At 44.7% G+C, this 10,680-nt stretch overlaps 1 non-coding gene across 1 annotated transcript; it reads left to right on the top strand.

Annotated features, from left to right (window-relative positions):
* The first annotated feature begins 2,980 nt into the window (after nucleotides 1-2,980).
* LOC117199789 (U6 spliceosomal RNA) lies at nucleotides 2,981-3,083 on the top strand. Its single transcript, XR_004481127.1, has one exon. It is a non-coding gene; the product is annotated as a U6 spliceosomal RNA (small nuclear RNA).
* Nucleotides 3,084-10,680: the final 7,597 nt, after the last annotated feature.

Here is a 10,680-nt window from a genome sequence, read left to right as displayed (position 1 = left end):
TTTTGCATTAGTACAGGTGGTGTTGGTCTGTCATAACCCCATTAGACCATGGAGTCTCTAAGGGACAGTGTTTCACCCAAAAAGCTGACGGCAAGCACAATTAGTGTCAGCCCTGTCCCCAGGAGACAAGCAAGTAGGTTAAGTAACCAGGCATAATAACTGTCTTCAGGAATGTTTTCTTCTGAGGAGGAAAACCAAAAACCCATAACTCTCCAGGATCCTTGCCAGGCCCTAGACTCTGACCCGGCTCTGCAAATGTCCAGTTCCCCTAAAGTTCCGGAATTCTCTATCGGCATGTTCTCTGAGGAAAACAGCCCAACTTCCACACTCCCTTTATTTGGTCCAAAGAGACAAAGCCTTAGATGTCTCTGGAAAGTTCAGGAAGGCGTGGGAGGCGGAAGGGATCACGTTTTGTTTTCTGATAACCGTGAATTGTCCTTGTTTCATCTGGCTTTCAACTTTCATCAAAACAAGTTGTTTACCAAGATTAATGTCGGATATAATAAAGGCCCCAGATAGTTCTACCTGTGGGTACGGAGCCTCAATAACGCCGTGCTCAAATTACACTCTGCTTCTTCCGTGTGGCCGCTTCCATGTGTTATTGTGGGCTACTTTCTGCTGATTTAAAGTAAGATGACACAGAGACAGATTAGTGAAAACCACAGACATTATAAATTGCAATTTGGCCTCAAAAGATGAATGAAGAAGCAATGCTTTGATCTGTGATTCAGAGCTGAGCTGCAGTATTTACAGAAAAACAAGTCTTTGGGGAAAGACAGAGAGAGAGAGAGAGAGAGAGAGAAAGAGTGACAGAGAGAAAGAGAGACAGAAATTGAGGCATAGAAAATAGCCTTTGGGTACTGAAAAAAATATTTTCTCAAATTACAATGACCGAAATGAACATGAGAGCTCAGGCAGAAGAGTGCAGGGGTTTTCTTGCAGTTTTGTTAAGCCTGTAAGGGTTGATATTGAGGAGATTTACACGATGGGACATCTGGTCTGATGAAACACTACAGCACCTAATGCAATTCATACCTGGCTATCCTGTAATGCAGGGATACAGAGAGGCAAATGGCTCCACAGGTGTGGATGTCCTCCTGCAGTTTTCCTTTCCTTGTCCTGCTCCCCTGTAGATCTTTCATGGACACTGTGTGACCAGAGCAGTTACCCTCTGGGCCAATCATCTCTCTGTCCTTCCCCCAGTGCAGGGTATACAGCCATCCTGGGGACTCTTGGGGACTCTGAGACTGAAAACCATGACCTTGGAAGCTCCTTGACCTCACACAGATCTAAGATGTCCTCGATCAACCAACCTGGTCTTTGCAGCACCCTCCAGTGCCCACCTGTCTCCCCACCCCCGTCTCAGCCCTTGATGGATTTAGAATTAGTAGCCTCATGGAATGGGAAAGGCTACCAGAGATCAGAGAATCAATCCTTCCGACTTACAGATGGGTAAACAGAGGCTCTAGAGGGAACGTTACTTCCCCAAGGCCACACAGCTGACTATTGTGCTCCCTCTTAGGGAACAAAACAACTTCGTAAGAGACTGGGCATATGACAGAATACCCCAGTGGGAAAAATGCCTAAAAGATATTTAATTCTCTCCCATCCAACTTCCCCCTTCTGCTACCTATGGAGTAGGGAACGCCCAGAGGTCCTTTTAGCATTTCCCTCCCTTGGGTGGAGGGATGCAGAAAAACATGGAATCAGCTAGTGAAATGTCCAATGATATATTATAGATAATTACTACTGTGGATATTTACTGAGCATTTACTAGGCTCAGGTACTGCTCATCGGTATCAACTTATTGAATTCTCACAACCCCTCTAAGAGGTAGGTACATTTATCATCTCCATTTGACATAAAAGGAAATGGAGATCTAGAGTTATCCCAAGGCCACTCACATAACGAATGGCAGAGGCAAGCTATCCCCTCCCCCCAAGCCAGGCAGCTGAGTAAGTGTAGAGTCCCGGTTCTTTAACCTCTACCAGCAGATTTCAAACCTTGGTGCGTTTTCGCACCACCTGGGGTGCTTGTGGGCAAGGAAACAGCTGGGCCTCACCCCCGGATTCCTTGCAGACCTTCTGGGTCCAATCCCCCCACCTCCCAGTTTTCTACCATCTTCTCTCACCCTGAAAGCATTTCGTGCAGCTTATCTCACAGCTGATCACGCTCTTCCCCACAAACCACGCCCTCTTGACTCTCCTTTTCTCTTGTGACCTCCCTTTCAAGGCTGCTCTAGATGCTTTCGTCACCGTCTCCTCCTCCTTCTCCTGAATTCCCACACCTGGGCCTCCCAGGCTCCGCATCCCTCTCTCCTATCCCTTCCCTCCACCACACCCAGCAAATCTCACCTTGATCTTAGACCTGATGTGCGTTGCCTGCCCTCCCCATGGTTTTGCTAAGATACACAGTGTTATTCTGTAAACACCAGTGGACACTGACACTTGTCCTAGCAGTACACTTACTCGGTTTATTTCTCTGGGGTGGGGGGAGGGGCGGGATTTGGGATGAGGGAAATTTGTGCCAAAGTCTATCTCCTTTCGATTGCCTCCTATACGCTTAGCAAATATTCACGGAGCAATTTCTCTCTGCTGAGCACCATGCTGGGTGCTGCCAACAGGAAGCTGAACAAGACAGAACCCCTGAGCTGACCGTCTAGCTCTGAAAAATAGGGATAATACCACCTCCCCTTCTATGCAGGACTATCTATCTTTCAGTCATTTACTCACTTACTCAACAGAGGGGTGTTAAGCACCTTCCATTCTGCTGGGCAATTTTTTAGGAGCTGAGAACAGGGGCTCTGCTATTCAGGACCTTACAGGGGACACACTCAGCAGAGAACTATATTACCCCATAATGTAACTGTGAGAGCCAGAGGAAGACTTACCACTGCCTAAATGTATCAGGAAACGTCTCCATGGAGCTCCTTGGAGCTAGATCTTGAAGGACTAAATGGCTAGGTGAAGAACAGAGAAGGGTGCTCACTTCGGCAGCACATATATAAAGTTGGAACGATACAGAGATTAACATCGCGCCTGCACAAGGATGACACGCAAATTCATGAAGCGTTCCATATTTTGTTGTTGCTGACAACAACATGGGCAAAGGTAGAGAGATGTGAAAAGGAGACTGTTCAAAGAAGTCGTATTGATGTCTCTGACTCTACGTGGGCATGGGAAGGGTGGGCATGTGAAGGGGAGGGCTGGCTGGAGCCAGCAGTGGGAAGGCCCTCCCTTCCTGCTGGGCCTGAGAGCACTGCTGCTTGGCCTTCATTCACTAATCTAGGATGCTACTGCCCTTCTCACATACTCCAGGGGGTCTGGGGAAACTCCTCACCTGTTACCCTGCAAATCACTTGTCCATTCCTTTGACCACATCCAAGGCTGTCCCTCAAGGATTCTTCTGTTTAGACAGTGACCTTGACATCATTTTGCCCCAGGACCTCTGTATGAGTCATCAGCCCACCGCACAGCCTTCTAACCATTGTGGTAGAAAGAAATCTCAGGGCCCAAATGTTATACAAGTATTTAATTATCGGCCCACAGTTTAATTACTTAGTGTGGCTTTATATGACATAATTTATAAATATAATTTACAGTTCCCTTGTTTCTTTCTCCAGCCATTTAGCTCATTAATAGTGCTGACGGTAAGAGCTCTTTTGTCTTTTCTTGCCGGGCTCTGAGCCAGTGGTGAAACGAGATAAGGCTGAGAGGGCAGGGGTGGTGGGAGAAGTCCATCCCAGCAAGAAGCATTTTATCACCGGTACTGTTAAGAATTTCCAGTGTGTGATGACAATAAAAAGAAGATAGACTTGTAGTTGGTTTTAATATTGTTTTTAAATCTTGTAAAGCCAACACCCAGCCCACTCCGCTTCTCCCCCACTGCCTGCACCCAGGACAGACCACATCCCCATGCCTCTGCTCCAGGCACAACCTTTAGTTCACATTAAAGCCTGCTGTCTGCAACAACCTGCTGGGGGTTTCCCTGAAGCTTTCTCAAGGAGCATTTGTTTATTCAACCAGCATTTATTCCATACCTACTATGTGCAAGACCCTGTCGGCAAAGAAGTGAAAATCTGGGGTAAAATACAATACAATAATTAATAGTTGCTGCACACTCAGTACGCACCAGGCACTGTGCCAAGCTTTCGCAAACATGGCATTTAGGTTTCAGAACTACCCTAGAAACAAGGCTCAGGTTGTTCAGAACAGCGGCTCTGGACCCTGGTTGCACGTTGGAGTCAGCTGGGGAACTCTGATGCTGGAAACCACCCTTTAGAGTTTCTGGTTTCATTGATTTGAGGTATGGCTTGGGCATCGAAATATTAAACAAAACAAACAAAACCTCCTCAGGCAATTATGATGTTCAGCCACATTTAAGAACCACTGATTTAAGTAATTTTCCTAAGATTATATAAATAAAGCAGGGAAGGCAGACAGGCTGGTCAGCTGACCTCCTGAGCCCTACTATGTGCCAGACACAGCACTAGGTCCTTTCACTGCTAAGAATGTAACAGATGGCAAGTGCCGTAAAAAAGATAAAACACTATTGCAGGTCAAAGGACAATGAATGCAGGGAATCCTTCATGAAAGAGGTCACTTATAAGTTATTCTTTTCAAGAATTTGCAGACTACACAGAAGTGGTAGAAAGGGTTGGGCGGGACTTCCAGGCAGAAAGAACCATGTGAGCAGAGGTGTGTAGGTTGGGAAACATGGCGAATGGACAAGGAACAGGGAACAGACCCTGTGTGCATTGGGACAGTTGAGGGAAATTTGTCAGGAAAGGAAAATCAGGGACAGGTTGTGAAGGACAAGGCTTCCCAAGATATTTCAGGTTGAGGCACATGTGGAATAAGGATCATATTTTTAGTATACACCAGAGTAGATGGGCAAGGCTGTCACCATCTGTCTTAGTCTGTTCAGGATGCAATAACAAAATACCATAGACTGGTGGCTTAAAAACAACAGAAATTTATTCCTCCCAGTTCTGGAGTCTGGGAAGTCCGAGAACATGGCTCTGGTAGATTTGGTGTCTGGTGAGAGCCTACTTCCTCATAAACAGCCATCTTCTCACCATAACCTCACATGGCCCAAGGAGCCAGGGATGTCTCCAGTAGCTCTTTTATAAAAGGCACTAATCCCACTCATGAGGGCTCCACCCTGATGAGCTAATCACTTCTTAAAGGCCCAACCTCCAAACACCATCACGTTGGGAATTGGGTTTCAACAATTCAGTCTACAGCATCATCTCAGCAGATCTGACACATCCACTGGGAAGCTTTGGCATAAGGCCTTGAACATGATCCAAGAAGTCTGAACTTCATTCTATGGACAATGGGAAGCCAATGAAGATATCATATTGAAATGGGGAGATTGTGATAGAACGGAAGTTGTGTGTTTTTAATACAAATCCAGGCATTGTCACAATGACTTCCTAAAGACAAAACCTGAATGGAATTTTCCACCAAGCACTACTAATAGAATACTTTCCTAATATATCACGATTAGCTACCTGGGTGGTGTCTTTCCTGCTAGACTTTGTTCTTCAACAAAAGGGATCGTGCCATACTCTTTTTTTTTTTTTTTTTTGTAATTCCAACGTCCGGCACAGGGCTTGGCACATAGAAGGTGTACACTTAGAAACAGCCTTTGAACCACTCATTAAATTCCATTCAGAAGGCAGCCACCTATTCCGGGGTCAAGAGGCAAAAAGTTGATGTAAATGCATGTATATTAGAAAGAGAATGGGCATAAGAGTCAGAGGAACATGAGAACAGCCATCAAGTCTGCATAACCTGTCTGTTAAAATATTTGCCTTACATATTGAAGTGCTCCTATGTTGGGTGCATATATATTTACGATTGTTATATCTTCTTCTTGGATTGATCCCTTGATCATTATGTAGTGTCCTTCTTTGTCTCGTGTAACAGTCTTTATTTTAAAGTCAATTTTGTCTGATATAAGATTGCTACTCCAGCTTTCTTTTGATTTCCATTTGCATGGAATAGCTTTTTTCCATCCCCTCACTTTCAGTCAATACGTGTCTCTAGATCTGAAAAATAATACATATATCTGAATCACTGTGCTGTACACTGTGCTAATACAACACTGTAAATCAACTATACTTCAAATAAATAAATAAATAATAAAAATTGGGAAAAAAAAAGTCTGCACAACATGGAGGCCCTGGGCAGACACACTTGGTTTCCAGGGATATTCCCTTCCCTAGTCTCTGCTTCTCTTCTTGTAACAGGAACAATAAAACCCACCTAGCAGCACTGTTGTGAAATAACACATGGCCAAGTCCTGGCACACAGCTGGCCCTCAGAAATGTCCACTGGCCCCAATGCCCTTGACCGTATTTAATTTTCAAATGCTTCAAATCAAATAATGAGTATCACGTTAATGGTTTTAATTTGTCTCCATTCTATTGTCTTTGTAAATATTTGCTCTACTGGATGTGTGTGTGGCAAGGGAGCCAGGATAGCTAAGTCTGAAAGTTCTGCTATTGCTTTTAGTTAGCCTTCTACACAATCACCAGGTAAGAATCATCATACCTATTGTTTATTGAGAATCTGCTATGTTTTAGGTCCAATGCAAAACATTTCATATATGCTATCTGATTTCACCCTCACAATGAGCCTAAATAGAGGTCACCAAATCTGGTCCTGGACTGTTTTAGTAGAGCCCTTAATCTAAGAACAGTTCAGACAGTTTTAAAGGTTTGGAAAAAACAAACAAAACACGGGTATGCCACAAAGACTATATGTGCTGCAAAACCTGAGATATTTACTAACTCATCCTTTACAGAAAAAGCTTGCCAATTCCTGGCCTATAAGATAGGGACTGTCACTGTGGCCACTTCACAGATGAGAAAACTGAGTTTTAGAGAGGTGAAGTAATTGCCCAAGCCAGAGGGTATCAGATGACAAGTCTTGGTTCCGGGACGAATTTTAGAGCCATGGTCTTAAAACCAGTTTTATTGCTTTAAATTATATTTAAAAGGTCCTTTCCCTTTGACTTAAACATAAACTCGATCCATCCATAGCTAGTTCTAAAGGGTTTGTGACACGCCTTCTCTGTTGCCTACAACCCTGTAAGTGCTCCATCTCGCCTCCCGTGATGCTTATAAAAAGGTGAGGGTTGAAGGAGGGCGCAGACTCATATCAGGTTCCTCGCCCACTCCCCACAGAGTTTTCAAAGCAGCAGAGGGTCAAGGGCTGTGAGGAGAGCGACAATCCGCAGGAGAGCCTGCTGAGAAGGAAACACAGCGCTTTGTCTTCGGGGAGTCTGGATTCCAGCTGTGGGGGAAGGGAGAGAACTCGTGTTTTCCTTCCAAAGGAAAACATGGCCGGAGGTTTCCACGTAAGCACACATCTGAGCAGCCTTGTTGTCACTCTGTCTGGGCTTTGAGGAGGAAGACACCTAAACACCACACTGCTTCAGCTCCAGCACCTCACCAGCTGAGAAGAGCAGCTGCTCCCGTTTCATCTGTTTCATATTCAGCAGGGGGATTAGTTTAAGGTTCTGACCCCGGGAGAATGATGCCTACAGTAAGCGCTCTGTTATCCTGTCCAGCTGGGAGTGAGGTGCCCTGCTTTGTCAAAGACGCTGGTTCCTGGAGAGCTATTTGCCACATATACCATCAGCGGGCGATCGGTATTCAAAGACGCAGAATGCAAAAAATATGCTTTGTACTAAAACTATCCAGAACATAATTCCATCTTTCTTAGATATTTCAGCAGGCACGGTGCCTCAGGGACATTGTCAGAGAAGGAAGAAGATGCAGGAAATGAAATTCACGTTCATTGAGTTCTACGCTGCTAGCAAGCACTGAGCTGGAAGCCTTAAATCAATACACCATTTAATGCTGCCAATCGTCCGGTGTGAGGTTATCTCCACTCTACAAAAGAAAAAACTGAGGCTCGAGATGGGTTCATTCATTCATACGGTATTTACTGAGCACATCCTCTTGATCTCAGCACTGGGAATACCTATCCCTGCCCTCGTAGAGCTTCTATTCTTGGAAGGGAACAACTACAAGTAATTGAATAATTATGATAAGGATGAGAGCTACCAAGGGCAAGTGAGGCTGCTATGAGAACATCTAACAAAGGGAGCTGAGCGTCCAAGAAGACTTCCCTAAGGAAGCAAAATTGAAGCTGAGACCTGAGGTGTTCCTTAGGAGAGGGGCAAGCCAACGTTCCCAGCACTCGGAGACCCCATGGTGGAAAGAAGCATAGCCCTCCAAAAAAGCGACAACGCGCCAGGCAGCTGGGGCAGAGAGTAAGGGGTAATAGGGACTGACACGAGCTGAAGCTGGTGAGGTTAGTACAGCCTAGACCACCAGGGCCAGCCTTGCAGTCCAAGCAAGGATGTCAGACTTTATTCTAGGAAGTCACAGAGGGACCCAAGCCAAGCAGACATGGCAGGCCTGCAGAAGGACAAACTCTCAGAAGTAAGTAGCAAGCCGGAGTTCAAGTGCAGGTTCAACTCTAAGGTCCATGCTTTTTCCACTGTCACCAGCACATCGTTAAAATTTTTTTCTAAAGCATGCAGGTTTGATCAAGTGATACAATCTTCCAGCTGACATAAAGGGCATCCAGTGTAGAAAGCAAGCCCTGGATTAGGAGTCAGAAGTCTTGGGTTCTAGTTCTGCCTCTGATCATTCCTGGTCATGTGGGACCAGGCCAACTCTTTTAACATCACAGGCCTCAGTTTCCTCTAAGAGGGAGAGTGTTTAGACTAGGTGCTCAATGAGTTATCACATGGAAAACACTTAAAACCATGCAGAATCCATAGTAAATGCTCAGTAAATCTTAGCTGTTGGTTTTATCAGCTTCTTTTTAATTTTTTTTTGCAGTACGCGGGCCTCTCACTGTTGTGGCCTCTCCCGTTGTGGAGCACAGGCTCCGGACGCGCAGGCTCAGCAGCCATGGCTCACGGGCCCAGCCACTCCACAGCATGTGGGATCCTCCTGGACCGGGGCACGAACCCGTGTCCCCTGCATCGGCAGGTGGACTCTCAACCACTGCGCCACCAGGGAAGCCCCTTATGAGCCTCTTTGAATTCTATTATTTTCTGACTCTTAGTATAAATTTTGTGACTATGAATGCACTTTCTCAGAACACTCCCTGCCCCGGCACAATCATCAATCTTGGTTATTTCTAGAGTAAGGTAGTAAAATTGTTCTTTTGACATAATCCTAGAATTCTCCTATAACACTTTAGGAACTCTTGTCTTCCTGGGTTTTATAGCACACTTAAATGTTCCCATAATTGATTCTCCCCTCTTACAGGATTTACCCACATAACCCACAGGCAGAAATTTAATTACGGATCTGAAGGGACTTACTGTTATAATACTGGCAGAGCTTCCCTAGGTTAAGTGATAATTAAGGTATAAATTCCACTGGGATCAAGCAACTTTTAAACGGGTCTTCTCCCTCTCCCAGCCCATATTACAACAAAAATTCAGGACAATACTAAACAGGAAATTATTTTGTGCACCATATGCAAAGTTGGACCTACTTTTCTTTGGTTCCTTGATTTAGTGATAATACATTTTCCCATGCATGTTGTGTCCCTACAGCCTATTTCTGGAAATTGGAAGGAGCCAGGAGGGCTATTCTTGATTATTATAGCAAATATTCAGTCCTAGGCCACTTCCCTTAAGACCACCCCTATCCCATCACTCAGCAAGTTCTTGGGTCCTTGCCTTTCTTTGCCCAGCTGGTGTGTGCTTTCTCTGAGAATGCAAACTCATTTTAATATTAGCTTAAGTGAGGCATAATTAGGAACGCAAATCTGCTGCAAGAAAACAATACAATTCTTTCAAAAGCCAAGATTTGATGACTTTTGGATTATCTGTTGTTGGGCTTTTTTTTTTTTTTAAACATCCTCATTGCTCTCCATTCTAGTAATCGAAAGCTGTCTGTATATTTAAGTATGCAGCTGTAATTGGCCTGCATACTTAAAAAATAACCCCCCATCCCTGCATTGTCAACTTTTTGTCATTGGAAGACTTCATCATCTACACGAAAGTTATCATGTCAAATGCTCTTTTATATAACCATGTGTGTACCTGTGGGGGGGCGTGTAAATGTGTATGCTAGCAAAACCTAAAATCTAAAATGAGTTTATAACGTATCACAGTCAGAGAGTCACAACATAACTGGATATTCTTTCAGGCAGAGGACCTTTGGCTCACTCCTTATTATATAACACCCTCATGGTAGTAAGGTGACCGAAATCCTGCAGGATTTAGCTCCTAATGATCTTTCCAGCCTCATCTCTCATCACTCCCTCACCTTGTTCTCTATGCTCCAGCCATGCTAGCGGAATCTGCACCTTGAAATTCATGCCCCTTGCCTAATCCAGACTTTCACACATGTTTTCACTCTACCTGGAATCTTCCTCTCCCCCCATCACTGAACTATTTAGTCCTTAGCCTCCACATCTCAAGTTAATTGACACTTCCTGTGAAACTGGGCTGTGGACCTGGATCCACATACAGTTGCATAGATTTTCAACTACAGCGAACATTTTTTTTAACTCTTTCTTCAGGCAAATCTGTATACCAGACACCTGGGGATAGAGGGAAAAGAGGAAGAGTGCTTCAGCGAATTATCCGAAGCTTCTGACATCCCCATCTATAGCCCTTCAAAACAAGCTGATC

The sequence above is a fragment of the Orcinus orca genome, chromosome 8 (genome assembly GCF_937001465.1).
Source record: "Orcinus orca chromosome 8, mOrcOrc1.1, whole genome shotgun sequence".
In the NCBI taxonomy this organism is placed as follows: Eukaryota; Metazoa; Chordata; class Mammalia; order Artiodactyla; family Delphinidae; genus Orcinus; species Orcinus orca.
Note: the sequence above shows the minus strand (reverse complement) of the source record. Positions and strands in the feature narration are given on the sequence as shown.